The sequence below is a fragment of the Peromyscus eremicus genome, unplaced genomic scaffold, assembly GCF_949786415.1.
Source record: "Peromyscus eremicus unplaced genomic scaffold, PerEre_H2_v1 PerEre#2#chrX_unloc_2, whole genome shotgun sequence".
NCBI lineage: Eukaryota > Metazoa > Chordata > Mammalia > Rodentia > Cricetidae > Peromyscus > Peromyscus eremicus.
The window spans coordinates 4,883,745-4,902,743 of record NW_026734289.1 but is presented as its reverse complement, the minus strand read 5'-3'; the positions used below and the strand labels follow the sequence as shown (position 1 = coordinate 4,902,743).

The 18,999-nt window shown below is 41.3% G+C and overlaps 1 long non-coding RNA gene across 1 annotated transcript in view; it reads left to right on the top strand.

The window, feature by feature from the left end:
• The first annotated feature begins 933 nt into the window (after positions 1–933).
• Positions 934–18,999, top strand: part of LOC131901069 (uncharacterized) — a 124,867-nt gene continuing 106,801 nt past the window's right edge. Inside the window, exons 1-2 of the long non-coding RNA XR_009376330.1 lie at positions 934–1,041; positions 1,278–1,330. This is a non-coding gene — a long non-coding RNA (uncharacterized LOC131901069). The remainder of the gene's footprint in view (positions 1,042–1,277; positions 1,331–18,999) is intronic.

Here is an 18,999-nt window from a genome sequence, read left to right as displayed (position 1 = left end):
GAAGAGCAAGCAGTGCTCTTAACCTCTGTGCCATTTCTCCAGTCCTAACTTTGCTACTGTTATGAATTGTAATTCAAATATTTGATGTGCAGTATATCTGATATGCGACCCCCAATGGGGTGGTGACCCACACATTTTGAGGACCACAGCTCTGAATGTAGGCAGAAATCTCCTCAAATCCTGGCAGTGATGGTGGGGCAGTGTGATTCTTATTTTTTATTGTCAGACTGAATCAAATTAGTCACCTGGGAAGAGGGACCCTCAATGAGGAATTATATAGATCAGATTTTTCTTTGAACTTGTCTCTGTGGGATTTTATTAATTGTTAATTGAGATAAGACTCCCTAAAATGGGCAGAAGCATTTCATTGTCTGCAACCTGTGCTGTGTAAGTATGAAGAAGCTAGAGCATAAGCATAAGCAAACAGGTAGCATGAGTACATTTGTTTATCTCTGCTCTTGGCTGTGGATATGATATGATTAGCTGAGTTCCTATCCTGATTTTCCAAAAATGGAACTATTACCTGGAATTGTGGGCTATGATCAATTTTTCCCATTCTACGTTGCTGTACCTGATAATTCAGTGCAATAAAGATATTAAGAAAGCACTATATGACAGAGGAGTTTTCACAAGTCAGTGAGATGTGTGTTTCACGAAATGTTCAACAGCACCTTATCTGTCTCAGAAGAAGAGATTCTACTTCCTCCTGAACCCAACCTGTGTTTCCCTGTCAAAGTTTTACAAAGACCCAGAGACACCCAAAGACTCACAAACCACTTCACCCTGTCAATAAGTGTCCCCTGAAATTGTCTTGCCATAACAAGTACCATGCTAAATTCTTCTAATGTGTTATATACAACAAGCTTCACTTCAATGAATGTATTTTTCCTTGAATTTCCTGACCATTGGAATTTTCAGATATGGGGAACTGGGTCTGAATTCACTGCCTTGACAATGAATTTCAATCTTATGCTATGTCCTTCCTTGGAGGTCAGAAGAGGCTCCTAAAAGCTGAGAACAATGTAGCACCATAAATTCCAGGTATGTGGGCGTGTAAGTAATGACTGGCAATGTGTCCACTAGTTTATCTTATGTTGGAGATTCACTCCAGGGCTGATGTACGTAGATCCCTGTGAAAACTTGTTGGTATCACGCTAACTTCTGTGCCTCTTCAACAAGGTTTCTGTAAACGGATCTTTGACCAATTTCCTCCTTTGAAAGTAAATAAACTTTATCAGATGTGAAAAGTCACTTTGATTTTTTTCCTTCTCTCCTAGGACATGAAACAGGCCCTTTTGAGCTACATGAAAGGTTATCCAAGGAGAATAAGGTCTGAAATAGCCACAGGTAAAGCTTTAGAATGCAGGTCTGAGGAACAGAGTGCAAAACAAGGGCAGGACAGCAGGCACACACAAGAAATTCTTGGTTATGTCTTTGGCAGTTTAGCCTCTCTGCATGCCAGTTTCTTCTACCTGGAGAAAGATGGGTTGGGATACACCATGGAGATGGGGGCTGTCACAAGGAATGACTTACAAAATCACTTCCTTCATAAGTGGGACTTTGTTTTTTTTCTTGTTTCTTTTTGTGTGTGGGGTTACAAGCTAGCATTTATATAACCTAAACTGCACATCTGTTTCTGGAGAACATCTCTTTCTGGGAACAAAGGAATCAGATATTAAACTTACAAAAATGCTAAAAATTATGCTTTAGAGCAGAGAATCACTTAAATTGGTTGAAAAAAATTGACACTTCTCTTCATGACCATTACCAAATATTGTGCGTGGCTCGTGTCCTTTGCCATTTGGAAAGACTCACCAGCTAGCTATTCTTTATTGATTAGCCACTTTCAGATGCTAAAAGTAAAGAAGATGGAGAGGGAAGGTAGAAATCAATGTGTTTGATCCTAAATATAGAGTTGTGTTTGCCTGTTCCAATCTCAGAATTCTAATCCTTATCTGGCTAATCTAATAACAAATAAATGCCAGCTGTGCCCAATGCTGTATTTTAATAAAAGCACGTAAACGATTTTGGTGACTTACTATAACTCATGTAGTATGTATTGAGTCCAGCTACTAATATTTTCTTCTCTGTCTTGCTATTCTTATTTGGAACATCTGTTTGTTTGAGTGGAAGTGAACCACCCCAATTTAAATGGGAGAAAAATTTTTAAATAAACTGCTGTAACAGAATATGTTTGGGAGTTGTAAAAGTTTTTCCACTGGAAAAAAAATCAAAGTTTAAGAGGATCCTGTTACATGCTGGGGGCAGACATCACAGTAAGCAAAGCTTGCAAAAACTGATTTTTTTCATTTAGCACTTTGATGTAAGAAGCACTTCATTTTCTTTAATTTTATAATTAATTTAATTTTACGTATCAGCCATTTATTCCCCTGTCCTCCCTACTACCGGTCCCCCCTTTCACTCTCCCCCTAATCCACCCCCCATTCCCATCTGCTCCAGTGCAAGGACTCCCCTGGGGATTCAGCTCAGCCTGGTAGATTCAGTGGAGGCAGGTCCAGTCCCCTCCTCCCTTCACCCAGGCTGAGCAAAGAGTCCAAGCATAGGCTCTGGGCTCCAAAAAAACCAGCTCATGCATTAAGGACAGGTTCTGGTCCCACTGCCTGGGGGCCTCCTAAATAGTTCAAGCTAATCAACTGTCTCACTTATCCAGAGGGCAAGATCCAGTTGGGGGCTCCTCAGCTATTGGTTCATAGTTCATGTCTTTCCCCTAGTTTGGCTATTTGTCCCTGTGCTTTTTCCAGTGATGGTCTCAATATCTCTTGCTCATACAATCCCTCTTCTCTCTCACTGATTGGACACCTGGAGCTCCACCTTAGGTCTGGCCATGGATCTCTGCATCCACTTCCATCAGTCATTGGAGGAGAGTTCTAGCATGACAGTTAGGGTGTTTAGCCATCTGATCACCAGAGAAGGTCAGTTCGGGCTTTCTCTTGACCATTGCCAGCAGTCTATTGTGGAGGTATCTTTGTTGATTTCTGGGGACTTCTCTAGCACTTTTTTTCTTCCTATTCCCATGGGGTCTTCATTTATCTTGGTCTCTTTTTCCTTGTTCTCCCTCTCTGTTCCTGATCCAGCTGGGACCTCCTGCTCCCCTAAGCTTTCTTTCTCCCGACACTTGCCCTTCATTAACTCCCCTCACGTCCAGTTTGCTTATGTAGACCTCATCCATTTCTCTGTTGTTGGGTGATCCCTGTGTCTTTCTTAGGGTCCTGTTTTCTAGGTAGCCTCCCTGGAGTTGTGAGTAGCACTCTAGTCATCTTTTGTTTTACATCTGTTATCCTTCTATGAGTGGATACATACCATATTTGTCTTTCGGAGTATGGGTTACCTCACTCAGGATGATTTTTTTTCTAAATCCATGCATTTGCCTGCAAACCTCATGATGTCATTGTTTTTCTCTGTTGAGTAGTACTCCATTGTGTATATGTATCACATTTTATTTATCCATTCTTCAGTTGAAGGGCATCTAGGTTGTTTCCAGGTTCTGGCTATTACAAATAATACTGCTATGAACATAGCTGAGCATGTGCCCCTGTGGTATGACTGAGCATTCCTTGGGTATATGCCCAAGAGTGGTATAGCTGTGTTTGGGAGAGATTGAGTCCCAATTTTCTAAGAAATCACCATATTCATTTCTAAAGTGGAAAAGTACAAGCTTGCATTCCCACCAACAATGTAGGAGTGTTTCCCTTGCTCCACATCCTCTCCAGTGTTTTTGATCTTAGCCATTCTGATGGGTGTAATGTGGTATCTCACAGTCTTTTGATTTGCATTTCCCTGCTGATTAGGGAGGTTGAGCAATTCCTTAAATACCTTTCAGCCATTTGAGCTTCCTCTGTTGAGAATTCTCTGTTTAGCTCTATAGCCCATTTCTTAATTGGACTGTTGGGCATTTTGATGTCTAATTTATTGAGTTCTTTATATATTCTGGATATCAGCCCTCTGTCAGATGTGGGGTTGGTGAAGATCTTTTCCCATTTTGTAGGCTGTCACTTTGTCTTGTTGACTGTGTCCTTTTCTCTACAAAAGCTTCTCTGGTATAAGAGGTCCCATTGATTGATTGTTTCTCTCAGTGACTATGATACTGGTGTTATATTTAGGAAGTGATCTCCTATGCCAGTGTGTTTAAGACTACTTCCTACTTTCTCTTCTATCAGGTTCAGAGTAACTGGATTTATGTTGAGTTACAAATATATATATATATATATATATATATATATATATATATAAATTTTGATATAAAATTCATACTTTAAGGAAAGTTTAAAGAATCAAAATAGCATCAAAGCATTATGAGAACAGTGGCAATAGAATCGTCTCTTAATTTTGGCTTTCTTCTGCCCCATATCAGTTGATTCTTCTGACATGATACAGAGATTATGCATTTTCTTTTTAACAACATGCTTGGCTTTAAAGAAGGAGAGAGTCATTATCCAACTCCAAAGCCAGCTTTAATTTTTAATTGATCTGGGACTATATAAACACCATTTGTGATAACTGTTTGCAGAGAAGAACAAAAACAAACATTTAGGAAGACTTATGAATTTTATGTGTGATGTAATAGGCCAAGTTACTTTAAATTGGATGTTCATGTTGGTTGAGGAACTATCACCTCTTCTAATTAAGAGGTCTGTCTTGTTCAAATAGAACTTTTATCAATTTTTTTTCTGGAGCTGAGGATCAAACCCAGGGCCTTATGCATACTAGGCAAGCACTCTACTACTGAGCTAAATCCCCAAGCCCATAATTTTTTTATTGGTTTTTTTTAAGACAGGGTTTCTCTGTGTAGCTTTGTGCCTTTCCTGGATCTCGCTCTGTAGACCTGGCTGGCCTTGAACTCACAAAGATTAGCCTGGCTCTGCCTCCCGAGTGCTTGGATTAAAGGCATGCGCCGCCACCACCGCCCGGCCCTTTATCAATTTTGATGGTATTTATAGCTTACCTTCTCTGATAGAAACAAAAGCAAAACCTCATCCCCAACGTAACATATATCCTGGTTTCCATTCTTAGGTCAGCACATCCTTAAAATATACAGGCTAATTTAACTCTGTAGTTTTTTTTCTATTATCCAATGTCTCTCCGCAGCTATTGTTCCTTTCTCATTAGCATTGAGAAAGTACAAAGTTAATAAAGCATTATGTAATCTATTTCTGGGGGATTTTGTTGCTCCTTTTTGTTTATTTAGCATACCCTTTAGAGTTCAATTTGATGTTTCTCTGACTGTTTCTCCTATAGCATTGCGTGGTATACCTGTAATATGTTTTATACTGTAATAAGCAAAAAACTTTTTATTTTACCAGAGACATAGGCTAGATATTGTTAGGTTTAACATATATAGGCGTACCCATGATGGCCAAAACTTCTAGCAATTTCTGGATTACAGAATCAATCTTTTTGAAACTCAGAGCAGTTGCTCATGGAAATCCTGAGTAGGTATCAATGGTGTGGTGCACATGTTTCAATTTTCCAAGTTCTACAAAATGAAATGCATCCATCTGCCAGATTTCATTCCTCTGAGTGCCCTTTGGGTTACATCCTTTGGGTAGCGGAGTCTGATTGTAAAATGAACAACTAGGATATTTCCATATAATTTCCTTAGCTTGTTTCCAGGTTATGGAAAAATCCTTTTTTAAAACCTCACAATTGACATGATTTTTTATGAAACTCTGAGGCCTCCTGTACATTTCTTATAAATAGTTGATCAATCTCCTCATTTTCTTGTGCTAAACGGCCTGACAGACACATATGGTATTGGATTTGAGTTATATATAAGGGATACTTCCTGTTTCTGATTATGTCTAGTAAATGAATAAATAACAAAGTTAATTCTGACTCATCAGGGATAAATTCTGCAGTTTCAATATGTAGGACCACTTTTTTTTGCATACTGAGATTCAGTAACTATGTTGAGAGTTTCTGAAGAGAGTAAGTGATAAGGCAGGGTGCATAGAGGAGCTAACTCTCTCTTTTGGCACAGGATTTCATAGAGCTAAGATGTAGTAGCTTGCTCTCTGCCTCTCTAATCTTCTAGCTTTTACCCCAATATCTGTCTTGTGGTTTTTTATTAATAAGACCTTTTAAGATCTGTGCTGCAGGGAAGTGGCTTAACTGCTCCTTGAACCCAAAGAACCTTCAGATAAAGAAGTCTGTAACAATGTGGTATGCTTTGCAGATGCTCTCTTGTCTATTGCTCAGCTGTATATAAGCACTGGGTAGAATAAACTGGATACAACAGTATTCAGTGATAGTCCTCCCAAATCTATCCTATGTCTTTTCCTTTCTTGTATGTCTCTGTTTTTTCTATTTGTCTCTTCTTAATCCACACTCCCCTATTCAGGTATTGTTTGACAAGTTGGATGGTCCTGACAAGGGTCTGAGAAATATAAACTTCTGATGACATAAAGGCTTGCATTATATGGGTCTAAAACTTCCAAATAAGGTCACACATTTTTATTTCTGTTCCTAGTTTATATCTGTTTCCACAGGTTTGCACTTTGGTGACAGACCCATCCAAGCATCAATTGTTAATGACAACCTGCTCCATGTGACTATGAGCTCTGAACTTCATGAAAGCTGATATAAACTAATCCAACTGATGCAAAGGCTGTTTCTTCAGCTGGTCAATGAACCAGAGTTCTCTAAATTGCCTCCTTATCTTTGACTAACATTCTAGCCTTCCAAGGCCCTGACAATGTCAGGGACAAGGACAGAATCTCTAAGGACAGGCAACTAGATCATCTTACAGTCAGGTTGCCTAGCAACAGGACATCGAGGCAGAGCCCTTGACCCTTTCACCCTGTAAACATCCTATACAAACATCCTGTTAGTCTGCCTCACCTTATGCAAATAACAGCTTCTTGCTCCGCCCACCCTGCAGGAACTATATAAACCCTCTTGGAGAAAAATAAAGTGGCACCTTGATCAGAATCTAGACTTGGTGCATTTCTTTTGTATCTTCTGTCCCTATCATTCCGTCCTTAGGGTGGTCGAGAACCCATTGAAGCCCTGCAGACAGGGCAATGAGTGAAATTGTATGAACTAACTACAAAGAAGAAATAAGATAGACAAGCTATTGGCTAACAACTTTAATCCCAACACTCTAAAGCCAGGTGCAGGTATATCTGCCTCTGAGTTGAATGCAAAAATAGTCTATGTAATCAGGTCCCAGACAGATAGAACCTAGATGAGCAATAGTCCTTGTGGTAAGATGGAAGATGGTTCTGCTAATGGTGCTGCAGCCTTTGTGGCCCAAGGCCGCCCGACCTCTTTCCTAACACCTTTCCCGTCAGCGCAGTTGGTTGAACTTTCAGAAATTTTAAAGGTTTTTCAGACCTATTCTGATCACCCTATTAATATCTATACAGATAGTGCCTATATTCCCTTTTCCATCATCTTGTCAGAAACCTCTCCAGCCATAAGGCCTACCTCCAACGCCACCCCACTTTTCTCCCAGATTCAACAGCTTATCCTGACTTGCCAACACTCAATTTTATAGGCCATATTAGAGCCCATAGTGATCTTCCTGGACCGTTAACTGATGGCAATGCACAGGCCGATGCTGCCACCAGGCTGACTTTCCCTGTCATGGTCGGCTCAGTCTTACAGGCACAAACTGCCCATAAGATCCACTATTTAAATTCCCAGGCCCTCTGACTTTTTTAAGATCTCTAAACAACAGGCCAGAGAAATTGTCAAACAACGTCCCTCTTGTGTTGTTTCTCACCCTGCCCCACACTTGGGAGTCAACCCTCAAGGCTTCCTTCCCAACCAAATGTGGCAGACAGATGTTACTCATTGCCCCATGTCTCTATAGATACCATTAGTGGCTTTATCTTCACCTCTCCTCATGCTGGGGAAGCCACACAAGGATGTTTTTTCTCACCTGATTCTTGCCTTTTCTGCCTTGGGAAAACCAGCTAAGATAAAGACAGACAATGGTCCTGCTTATACCAACACAGACTTCAAAACATTTTGTGATAGTCTACAAATTATTCATACCACAGGGATACCTTACAATTCCCAGGGACAGGGCATAATAAAACGAGCCCACCAGAACCTAAAGACCTGGTTGGCTCTCTTCAAGTCTACTAACCTTCATTTTACCTCCCCCAGAGATCAATTGAGCCATGCTCTGTTTGTTCTCAGCTTCCTCACCTTAGATGCTGCATGGCACTCTGCCGCTGACAGGCACTGGCACCCTTCTCCAGATGCCACCCGGCCACTAGCCATGTGGCGAGATCCCCTCATGGGGCTTTGGAAGGGCCCCGACCTGGTCCTTATTTGGGGACGAGATTCGGCCTGCATTCTTGACCAGATACACTCTGCTCCCAGATGGTTACCAGAAAGCTTGGTTAGAGTTGTAAATATACCTGATCTGCCCAGGAGAGATAGCCCCTCTCCTGAGGAAACTAATTCTGTTTCAAATGCTGTCCCTCAGGCAAGCCCTCCTGGCTGTTGTCCTCGCCCACAGCAATGCCCACCAGCCCTTTAGCCCTGTTATCACTCTGCTCAGAGTTCCTGTCAGGGGACAGTGGGAACTTTACAGCAAACTGTGTTTGAGACCTTTCACACAGTATACAAGTCCCATAGTCAATCATGTTCTGGGCTGAGCAGGGACATTGCTTGTCACAAATCCAGTCTGACAGCAGGGGTCATGTTTCCAAGGGCAGTGCTGAATTTTCATCCAAGGTGTCAGAAAGCCTTGTCGGACCTGCTGGCCTTGGTGTCACAGGTGGTCACAGCCATGTTGGGCCAGCTTGACACAGCCTGTGGCTGGTAGGTAGCACAGCAAACAGGGTAGCACCAGAGATGCCACTCAGGGCACTTAGATCTCTTCCACCTAGACTAACCTATTATTCCTCAGATCAATTCCTAGATCTCTAGGAAGAGAAGCCACGCTGAAATGACTACCTTGACAGGAGCCTGTTACTGCTATCACCTTAGCAGTCCTTCTGGGGGTTGGAGCAATGGGAACAGGCACAGGAATTGCCTCTCTGGTCCTGTCCAACCAACATTACTCTGAACTTCGACTGTCCATAGACAAGGATATTGCCCAATTTTAACAGAGAATTTCTGCCCTCGAGTCATCCATTTCCTCCCTAGCTGAGGTAGTTTTACAGAGCAGGAGAGGCCTGGATCTCCTCTTTCTACAACAAGGTGGCCTTTGTACTGGGCTCAAAGAAGAATGTTGCTTCTTTACAGACCACCCAGGGGTAGTCAGGAACAGTATGGTAGGTTAGAAAAGGACTAGAAAAAGAAAAAAAAGAAAAGGAGAACAAGAGCTTGGGTGGTTCCAGAATTGTTTTTCCAACTCCCCTGGGCTAATGACCCTTCTTTCCCCCCTTCTAGGACCTGTTGTAGGCCTGCTCCTGGTCCTTACCTTTGGGCCATGGGCACTTTCCTGGCTCACTCGGTTCATCCAAAGCCAAATAACAGACCTGTGGCCCAGGCAGTTCCAGGTTCATTACCACTGCTTTGATATGCAGGATCCCAGGTGTCGCGTCTAACTCGACCAGCAAGAAAGACTCGACACAGAGCTCTTCTTCAAGCTGTTTTATTCAGGACCCTTAATCTGTTTCTTTGTTCTTCTACCCCTGGGGAGAGCCCCCCCCAGCCTTATATAGGTCTCAGTCCACCAGCCCCCATGCGCCACATGGGATTCCTGGATAGGTACACGTATGCCTTAGCAAGCCAAAATCTGAAACCAAGCCAAATAAAATGCTGCTTGAAACAAAGAGTGCTCGCCACCGGGAGGGCGGGGGGCGGGAGCCAGCTCCATCTTAAGAGTGCAGCTTCCTGCAGCTCTCTACACCCAGGGTTGAAATTTCCCCTGAGGAGAGATTTCCCACACAGACCCCTTCACTCGGGGAAGGCTGTGCCTGTGTGTGGGAAAAAGGGTCACTCAAGATATGATTGGAGTGCAGCTGGGACTGCACAGGCTGGGGACCATGGTACACCAAAATCCCGAGAGCCTGGATTATGTGCCTTTTTGCATAGTGGCTGTGCAGTAGCAACCTTGCGCTTACCCATTTCCACTCCCTCAAAACACTGCATGGTCCATTGATTAGTGCACTATGGAGACGCCTGTGATGCTTGAGTCTGGAGAGACATTCCCTCCTGGAGCCTTTTTTCTCAACCTTTAGAGGGACAGGGCCTCTGTAATCCTCCATGCAAAGCATCTTTCAGAGCCCTCCTTTTAGACCATTCAAACCTGGTTTATGTTGGCCCTTAGATTTATTACTAAGAAGGAGGAGATGTCAGGGACAAGGACAGAATTTCTAAGGACAGGCAACTAGATCATTTTACAGTCAGGTTGCCTAGCAACAGGACATTGAGGCAGAGTACTTGACCCTTTCACCCTGAAAACATCTTATACAAACATCCTGTTAGCTTGCCCCACCTTATGCAAATAACAGCTTCTTGCTCCCTCCACCCTGCAGGAACTATATAAACCCTCTTGGAGAAAAATAAAGTGGTACCTTGATCAGAATCTAGACTTGGTGTATTTTCTTTGTATCTCCTGTCCCTATCATTCCGTCCTTAGGGTGGTCGAGAACCCGTTGATGCCCTGCAGGAGGGGCAATGAGAGAAATTGTATGAACTAACTACAAAGAAGAAATAAGATAGACAAGCCATTGGATAACGACTTTAATCACAACACTGCAAAGCCAGGTGCAGGTACATCTGCCTCTGAGTAGAATCCCAGAATAGTCTATGTAATCATATCCAAGACAGATAGAACCTAGATGAGCAATTGTCCTTGTGGTAAGATGGAAGAGTAACAGTGGGTATATGCACAAAAGTGGTATAACTGGATCTTGAGGTAGCTTGATTCCCAATTATCTGAGGATATCATATTGATTTCCACAGTGCCTGTATAAATTTGAACCTGTGACAGCAATGAATTCCCTTGCTCCATATCCTTTCTAACATTTGCTGTCACTTGTGTTATTGATCTTAGCCATTCTTACAAGTGTAAGATGAAAGTTCAGAGTCCTTTCAATATGCATTTGCCTGATGGCTAAGAATTTTGAACATTTTTTCAAGTGTTTCTCAGCCACTTTAGATTCTTCTACTGAGAATTCTATTTAGAGGTATACCCCATTATAATTGCATTATTTGGTTTGTTGTTTAGTTTCTAGAGTTCTTTATTATCTTTCGTGAGAAAACCTAGAAGCACATAGACAAACATGTTGTACTCACTGATACATGAAAATTAGCTGTTAAGTAAAGTACACTCACAATAAACATAGTTAATCACAGTACAATCCACAGATGCATAGAGGCTAAGTAAGAAGAGCAGCTCTAGGGTATATGCATGAATCTCACTGGGAGAAGTACATAGAATAGATTTTGTGGGTGAACTCGAGGCATTTGAAGATGGGAACAGGATTGGTCAGGTGAGTAAGGAAGGGACAGTGGAGAAGACAGGGAGAAATAACTGGATTAGGGGAGATTTTAGCAGGAGACATGGACACAGTGCAATGCAAACTTCATGAACCTAATAGGGTGACCCTAGTGAGGAGTCCTAGTTATCAAAAATTCAGAAGCTGGCTGGGTAATGATAGCACATACCTTTAATCCCAGTAGTCAGAAAGCAGAGGCAGGCAGATCTCTGTGAGTTTGAGGCCAGCTTTCTCTAAAAAGTGAGTTCTAAGACAGGCTCCAAAAGCTACACAGAGAAAAAACAAACAAACAAACAAAAAGAATACAGAGGCTGAACCAACCATCTTCTGTAACCACACAACACTCCCAGTGGTAGGATTGGGACACCAAGCTAGACACAAAACACTCAGCTAACACATGTCCTGCCTGAAAGATATGCTGGAGCAATGGTGGCTCAGAGTGTCTAACCAATGAATGACTAGTCTAAATTGATGCCCAAGCTATGAAAGGAGGCTCATGCCTTACAAAGCCTAGATGGATAAGAGCTGCAATAGGATGGTCCAGAAAACTAGGAAAGGACCAAGTAAAACCGACCAAGGAAAATACAATGAGATGATGTATAACTATATTCTGTTATAATCAAAGATTTGTGACTAGCCTAATTGTCATCAGAGAGGCTTCTTTCAGTAGATGATGGGAGCACATGCAGAGATCCCTATCCAAACATGAGGATGAGCTCTAAGAATCCTATGGAAGGAGGGAATGAATATTGTAGGATACAGAAGGGTTGTGGAAACAAGGAGATATTGGCCCATAGAATCAACAAAGCAGGGTGCATAGGGGTTCAGAGAAATTGAAGTGGCAATCATGAAGCCTGTATGGTTCTGTGCCAGGTCATCTGCATATATTCTATAGTTGTTTACCTTGGTGTGTTTGTGGGACTACTAAATGTAGGAGTCCTGGTGTCTGGCTCTTTTGCTTGCTCTTGGGACCCCTTTCCTCCTATTGGGTTACCTTGTCCAGCCTTGATATGAGGGTTTGTTCCTAGCCTGATTGCACCTTGTTATGATGTGTTTGGTTGATATCCCTGAGAGGCCTACTATTTTCTGAAGGAAAACAGAGTATCAGTGGATTTGGAGGAATGAGGATTTCAGGGTGGTGACTAGAAGGAGTGGAGAAAGGGGAAGGAAGCTGCAAGTTAGGATGTATTGTATCAGAGAAGAATAAATACCAAGAGAAAAAGAAAAAGGGAAATGCATTTAATCTTAGTACAATGATCCTCATAGAGTGTAACAGCCCCAAACAGCTCAAATGTTCATTTTTTTTGACACTCAAGATAATCTCTTGCCTATCACATCTTGTACAAATTAAGAGACAAGGATTTCCAACAAATAATGCCACAGTATATATTCCCATTCAGAAAAAAAAGGAATGTGACTGTGTTCCTGGAACCAACAAAAGCAGACATCCCCGGCTCATGTGCATATCACACCAGCCAGAAGATTAGGTAGCCAGGTCACCAGCCCATGAAACTTTCACCATCCACATATTTCCATACATACAATCCTCCATCAACCCTACAGCTGCACTCCCAAGTCCATATCTCCAACCCCAAATTGGATGGATATCCTCTGCTCAAAGGCAAGCCACATCAGTCAGAAGAACAGATGGGCAACCTGAGGTAAAGATGCTCTGTTGGGCCAGAGGCCATGCCAGCCACCAGAAATCCAAAAAGCTGCTCACTTTTGGACATCCTGCAGTCTTTCAATAATCCCCTAACAATATTCTCTATCCCACTTCTCTCTTCATCTCTGTTTTTTTGCCTCCAACTTGGGTTTAATTCTTTCTCTAACAAAGGACACAAAATCTGCCAGATATCTATGTAGGTCACCTGCCCATAGACTTCCCCTATTTTCTCAATGCCCCCTCAACCCCATCTCCAAACTTTCTCTTCTCCTCCCTTTGGTTATCCACAAACTTGGGCAGATACTCTCTGCTGGAACAAAGGTAACACCACAAGATTTCAAGGCCCCACTTGAGATGAGAACCCTTATTCAATCATAGACCACAAAGAAGAGAAGAACAATGACAGAATACAAACCAAGGAATAAAACACCCATCCAAAAAAGACAAACTGAGAAATCAGCACCTAGAGCCACAATCACCTCAAATCCAGATACCTGGACACCAGAATAAGAACATAACCAAGAAGAGCTGGAGCAATTTTTCACTACCAGATTCCTGCTATCCTACTACAGCACACCCTGGACATTGCATCACAGGTAAAGGACAATTAAGACAAACATTATAAAGATGATGGGAGTTCTTAAAGAGGAAGTGAATTGAATCCCTTTATAGAAAGGATAAATGTAATATAGGAAAAAATTAACAAATCTGTTAAAGAAAGCCAAAGACAAAAAACAGTTTATGGTAATGAATGACCTCTTCAAGACCTGATAATGGAAACAGAAGCAATTAAAAAATGCAAACTGAAGAAATTCTAGAAATGAAAATCTAGGTATTCAAGCAGGAACTACAGAGTCAAGCTTCACTAAAGATTACAAAACATGGCATGAGAATTTCAGGCTTTAAAGATATGATAGAAAATATGGCTATATTGATGAAAGAAAATGTTATATCTAAAGATTTCCTGAAACATAAGATCCAGGAAATGTGGAACACTATTAAAAGACCAAACATTAGAATAATAAAAATAGAAGGAGGAAACTCTCAGCTCAAATCCCTAAAAGGATTATCAAACAAATTTTTTTAACTAAAAGGACAGAAGAGAACATAGCCCAGAAAATCTGCTAAGCAGAGCTCACATTGGCTCACAGAGACAGAAAATGCATTTACTACCTGCATGTGTCCACACCTGTTCCCCTGAATATGTGTTACCATTGTATAGCTTGGTGTTTTTGTCCAACTCCTAACAGTAGAAGTGGGTGGTGTGTCTCTGACTTCTTTGCCTGCTTTGACATTCTTTAACTCCTACTAGCTTGCTTCATCCTGCCTTGATAGGAGGGTTCCTCCCTACTCTTATTGTCACTTGTTATGCAGGGTTTGGTTGATAACCCTGGAAAGCTGTTCTGTTCTGAAAGGAAATGGAGGAAGTGTGGATGTGGTGAAGAGAACAATGGAGAGGATTGGAGAAATTGTGGTAGGGAAAACTGCAGTTGGGATGTATTGTATGCCAGAAGAATAAATAAAAATAAAAAAGAAAGATTGAAATGTGGACACAGTGTGGAAAGACAACAAATCCTGTAGCTCTGTTTCAGACAGGTGCAGCTTCATTCTCAAAGGGCTTACATAGCTCTAGCCATGAAATGTTTTTTTACATGTCTCTGGATTGGTACTTCTACTCCTTTTTGTATAAAAAAGGAGAGACAGAGACAAAGAGGCAGAGAGACACAGAGAAGAGAGAGAAACACAGAAAGAGAGAGGAGCTCCCCCAAAAAACTCACTGAACTGGAACTCACAATGTCCCCCAAACTGTAACAAGGCTCTGTATTAATTAAGTGTAACTCTCCCTCACAAAATGACACTTTCCCAAAGTTCTTATTACCTACCAATATCTGTGTTAAATCCATAATAAAAGTGCTGTGGGATGGTCTGTATGTCAAGTGTGTTGCTGATTGGTCAGTAAATAAATCACTGATTGACCATTGGCTAGGCAGGAAGTATAGGCGGGACAAGGAAAAGAATTCTGGGAAGTGGAAGGCTGGGAGAGGGACACTGCCAGCCGCCATCAGGACAAGGAAGATGTAAGGTACCAGTAAGCCATGAGCCATGTGGCAAAGTAAAGATTAATAGAAATGGGCTAAATATAAGAGTAAGAGCTAGACAATAACAGGCCTGAGCTAACGGCCAAGCAGTTTAAATAATGTAAGAATTTGTGTGTTTATTTTATAAGTGGGCTCTGGGACTGACGGGACTTGGTGGCGGGAGCTGGAGAGAAATTCTCCAGCCTGAGAGAGATTTGCCCTGACCGTGGGCCAGGCAAGGAAAACTCCAGCAACAAATGGCGTCCAACGTGGTGGCAAGAGTTTCCACCTAAAAACTTAGAAAAAAGATTCTAAAATGGAACTAAAAACAGCTTCCTAATTGTCTCTCTCAAATGAGCGGCAGCTGCCGGTTTGAGCTACTGGCGGGTTCCTAGCGTGCGCTCTCGACCTGCAGTATGGTGGGAATGAGGCCTCTGCAAGTAGCACATTAAACTGTGTGGTGGATTTAGCCTTTGCTAGTACAAAACAAAAAAAGAGGTTTCTGGGCTACACGCTACTTTGGTAAAAGTGTAGACCCACTATTTCTGAGAGTTACGGCTCCCAGAGCTGGCGGAAAGCGGACTACCGCCATGTTGGGAAGCTGAAGTGGGCGGAACCAGCAGCCACAGCGCCAGTGCCGTTTCAGGCTTAGAAGGCTACAGTTTAAAGCAATAGGCTCAAGCTAATATAAAAAAATAAGCCACGTAAAGATGGCTGCCACACAGAGAATCTGGATTATGTTCTCTTTGATATTCGTAACTGCAGAAAAACATTTGATTGTAAAAGCTGTTGAGTTATGCCAAATTGTATATTTTAAAGGTACCTTGACTTCAAAATTTGGATATAAGGATATGTTGCTTTGGAAAAGAGTCTCTGCTTTTGTTTCCACAGAAAGCCAGAGACTATGGATTTGTTCCAGATTAAGATACATCAGGTTTGACCAGCCAAGACCCCCTGAAAGGTCTCCAATGACACCATGGCCCAGATGACTCAACATCCAGAATGGTTTCAAGGCAACTGGCTCAGACGATACAGCCTCATGGACTACTCCATGATCCTAAAATTTTCTTTGTGTCCCCATAAGATACAGCGCTCCCCTCCAGCAGGAAGTAGTAAGAGAAGCTACGCCCAAATTCCCAAATATACCAAGCTGGCTTTAGAGATGGAATTGGCTCACTCCCCCTCTAAACCCAGACATATTGCTCAAAAAAAAATGGTTAAGAGATTCTTGTGTCCCAAATCAGAAGAGCCCTCTGGTGTGAGACAGAGAAAAACCAATATTTTTATTTAAAGCAGGTTGATTATAAATACAATCTCTTTCTAAAGAAAAAAAGGAGATAGTTTAGATATGATAGGATGAAAGGGTAGATTAATGAACCTACTTTTAAAGAGTAACAACTTGTTTAAAATGTTTTACATCGCTATAGATTTTAGTTTATTGATACAAGTTTAAACTTAATTTTGTTATACTGTATATATATTTCTATTCTTGTTTGAGGTATTATGTTTATGTAACTCATTTAAAATTATAATGGATAATTAAAAAATAGATTAATAATTAGTCATCTATGATAATCATATTTGTAGCCATGTTAGTTAAGTCTTCTAGGTATACATAGATATATTTCAGATAGATAGGTAGTCTTCAAACACTTCAAAGACCTACAGAATATGGCATTTAAAATGTTTTAAAAGTTTAGACTTTTTGGACAGTGAGACATGTCTGCTCCTGACAGCACCGATTTACTTCAGAGAGGAGGATGGGCATCGAAGACACTCCATATGGAGTTTATCTTCACCTTGACAAAAATAGCCATTTGGGCAAGAAACTGTTCTTGCCTGGACTGCCTGATCAACTGGACATGCAGGACCCATACAAAGGTGACCACTGAACTTTGCTTGACAAAATGGTCCTTCAGGTTCCTGCTTTGCAGAGAAAACTGCCAGACATTCTACAGGACACAGAGAAAAGTGAATAAGAGACTCTAGGCCTGTGGGCTGAAGACAGATGCCCCAACTTTACAAGAGAACTTTGAATGACTGTCCAGGCTGCCAGCTGTCTCTGTCTACCCTACAAGACTCCTAAAAGTTGCTTATATCCTTCTCCATTTCTCAGGTAGTAGTATATCCTTCTGAGGTCTTTGATGTGGTTAAAGACTAGATACTTACAATTTTCCTTAGTTATAATAAAAGATAAGTTAGATATAAAACCTTAAACTTACAAATAGAAGATAGATAGGATCTCTTCTTTAATATTGTAACTGTAATTCTTGCTTGATAATTGTTTTGTTATATGTAATTTTACTATGTTAAAGTTAAAACCTTCCTTTTTAAGAAAAGAAAAGGGGAAGTGCTGTGGGATGGTCTGTATGTCAAGTATGTTGCTGATTGGTCAGTAAATAAATCACTGATTGGCCATTGGCTAGGCAGGAAGTATAGGCGGGACAAGGAAAAGAATTCTGGGAAGTGGAAGGCTGGGAGAGGGACACTGCCAGCCGCCATCAGGACAAGGAAGATGTAAGGTACCAGTAAGCCATGAGCCATGTGGCAAAGTAAAGATTAATAGAAATGGGCTAAATATAAGAGTAAGAGCTAGACAATAACAGGCCTGAGCTAACGGCCAAGCAGTTTAAATAATGTAAGAATTTGTGTGTTTATTTTATAAGTGGGCTCTGGGACTGACGGGACTTGGTGGCGGGAGCTGGAGAGAAATTCTCCAGCCTGAGAGAGATTTGCCCTGACCGTGGGCCAGGCAAGGAAAACTCCAGCAACATAAAAGTCTCTTTTTAATCCACATCTGGTCACATGAAGGAGAAGCTGGTGGGTCTCTTCAAGATCCAGGCCTAGCCTATCTACTACTTAGTGAGTTCAAGGAAAGACAGGGTTAGAATGTGAGACTGAATCTCAAAACAGATGCACTCATAAATCTCTACTCTATAAAATTCAGGGCTGTTAAAAAGGTTTGACAAATAAAGTACTCACCTTGCAACTATCACTTTACTTCTGTCTTATAAAAACAGTTGCCACATGCATGCTTCTAATCCAGTAACTTTAAGGCAAGATAAAAGGCAGACAGAAGAAATCTTGCAAGTTTATTTACATGTGGTAGTAAACTAAGGACTCTGTCTCAAACATGCTGAAGGGAAAGGACCAAGAAGCAAAATATTCTCTGACTATTATAACTAAACCACAAAACACGTGCATGCTTATCCACACATAAATTAGCACACAGATAAAAACTGTCATAAGCAAATAAATAATAAAATAACAATTGGATTATGTGGCACATAACTTTTATTCCAATAATTGGGCAGCAGAAGTAGGCAGAGTTTTGGGAGTTTGGGGCCAACCTCATCTATATTCTGAGTTCAAGGACAGCTAGAGATACACGGAGAAACCCTGTCTCAAAATAAAATTTCATGTTTGATTTGTGTTGTCTCATCCTGAAATCATTTTCCAAAATGAATTGAAGTGTCCCAGTGTCTTCTCAGCAGAGGTCTCATGGTTCAGGACAACATCTCTTGAAGTCATTTCAGATGTCAGCCACTGGTCCCTGTCAAATCATTCTCAGAAATAAATATAGCTTAGTATGGTAGTAGAGACAAGCAGTTCTCCCTAAATTCAAGCCATTTGATCTATGAAGGGACTATGATAGTAAGACATTCCTCAATAACACACAGAAACACACACACACACACACACACACACACACACACACACAGTTGAATATACTTTGCTTTGTTGTTTGAGACAAGATCTCATTAGAAAGGTCCAACTAGCATAATCCTCACACTGTATAGTTTAATGGATAATGTCTATTGAATATTTT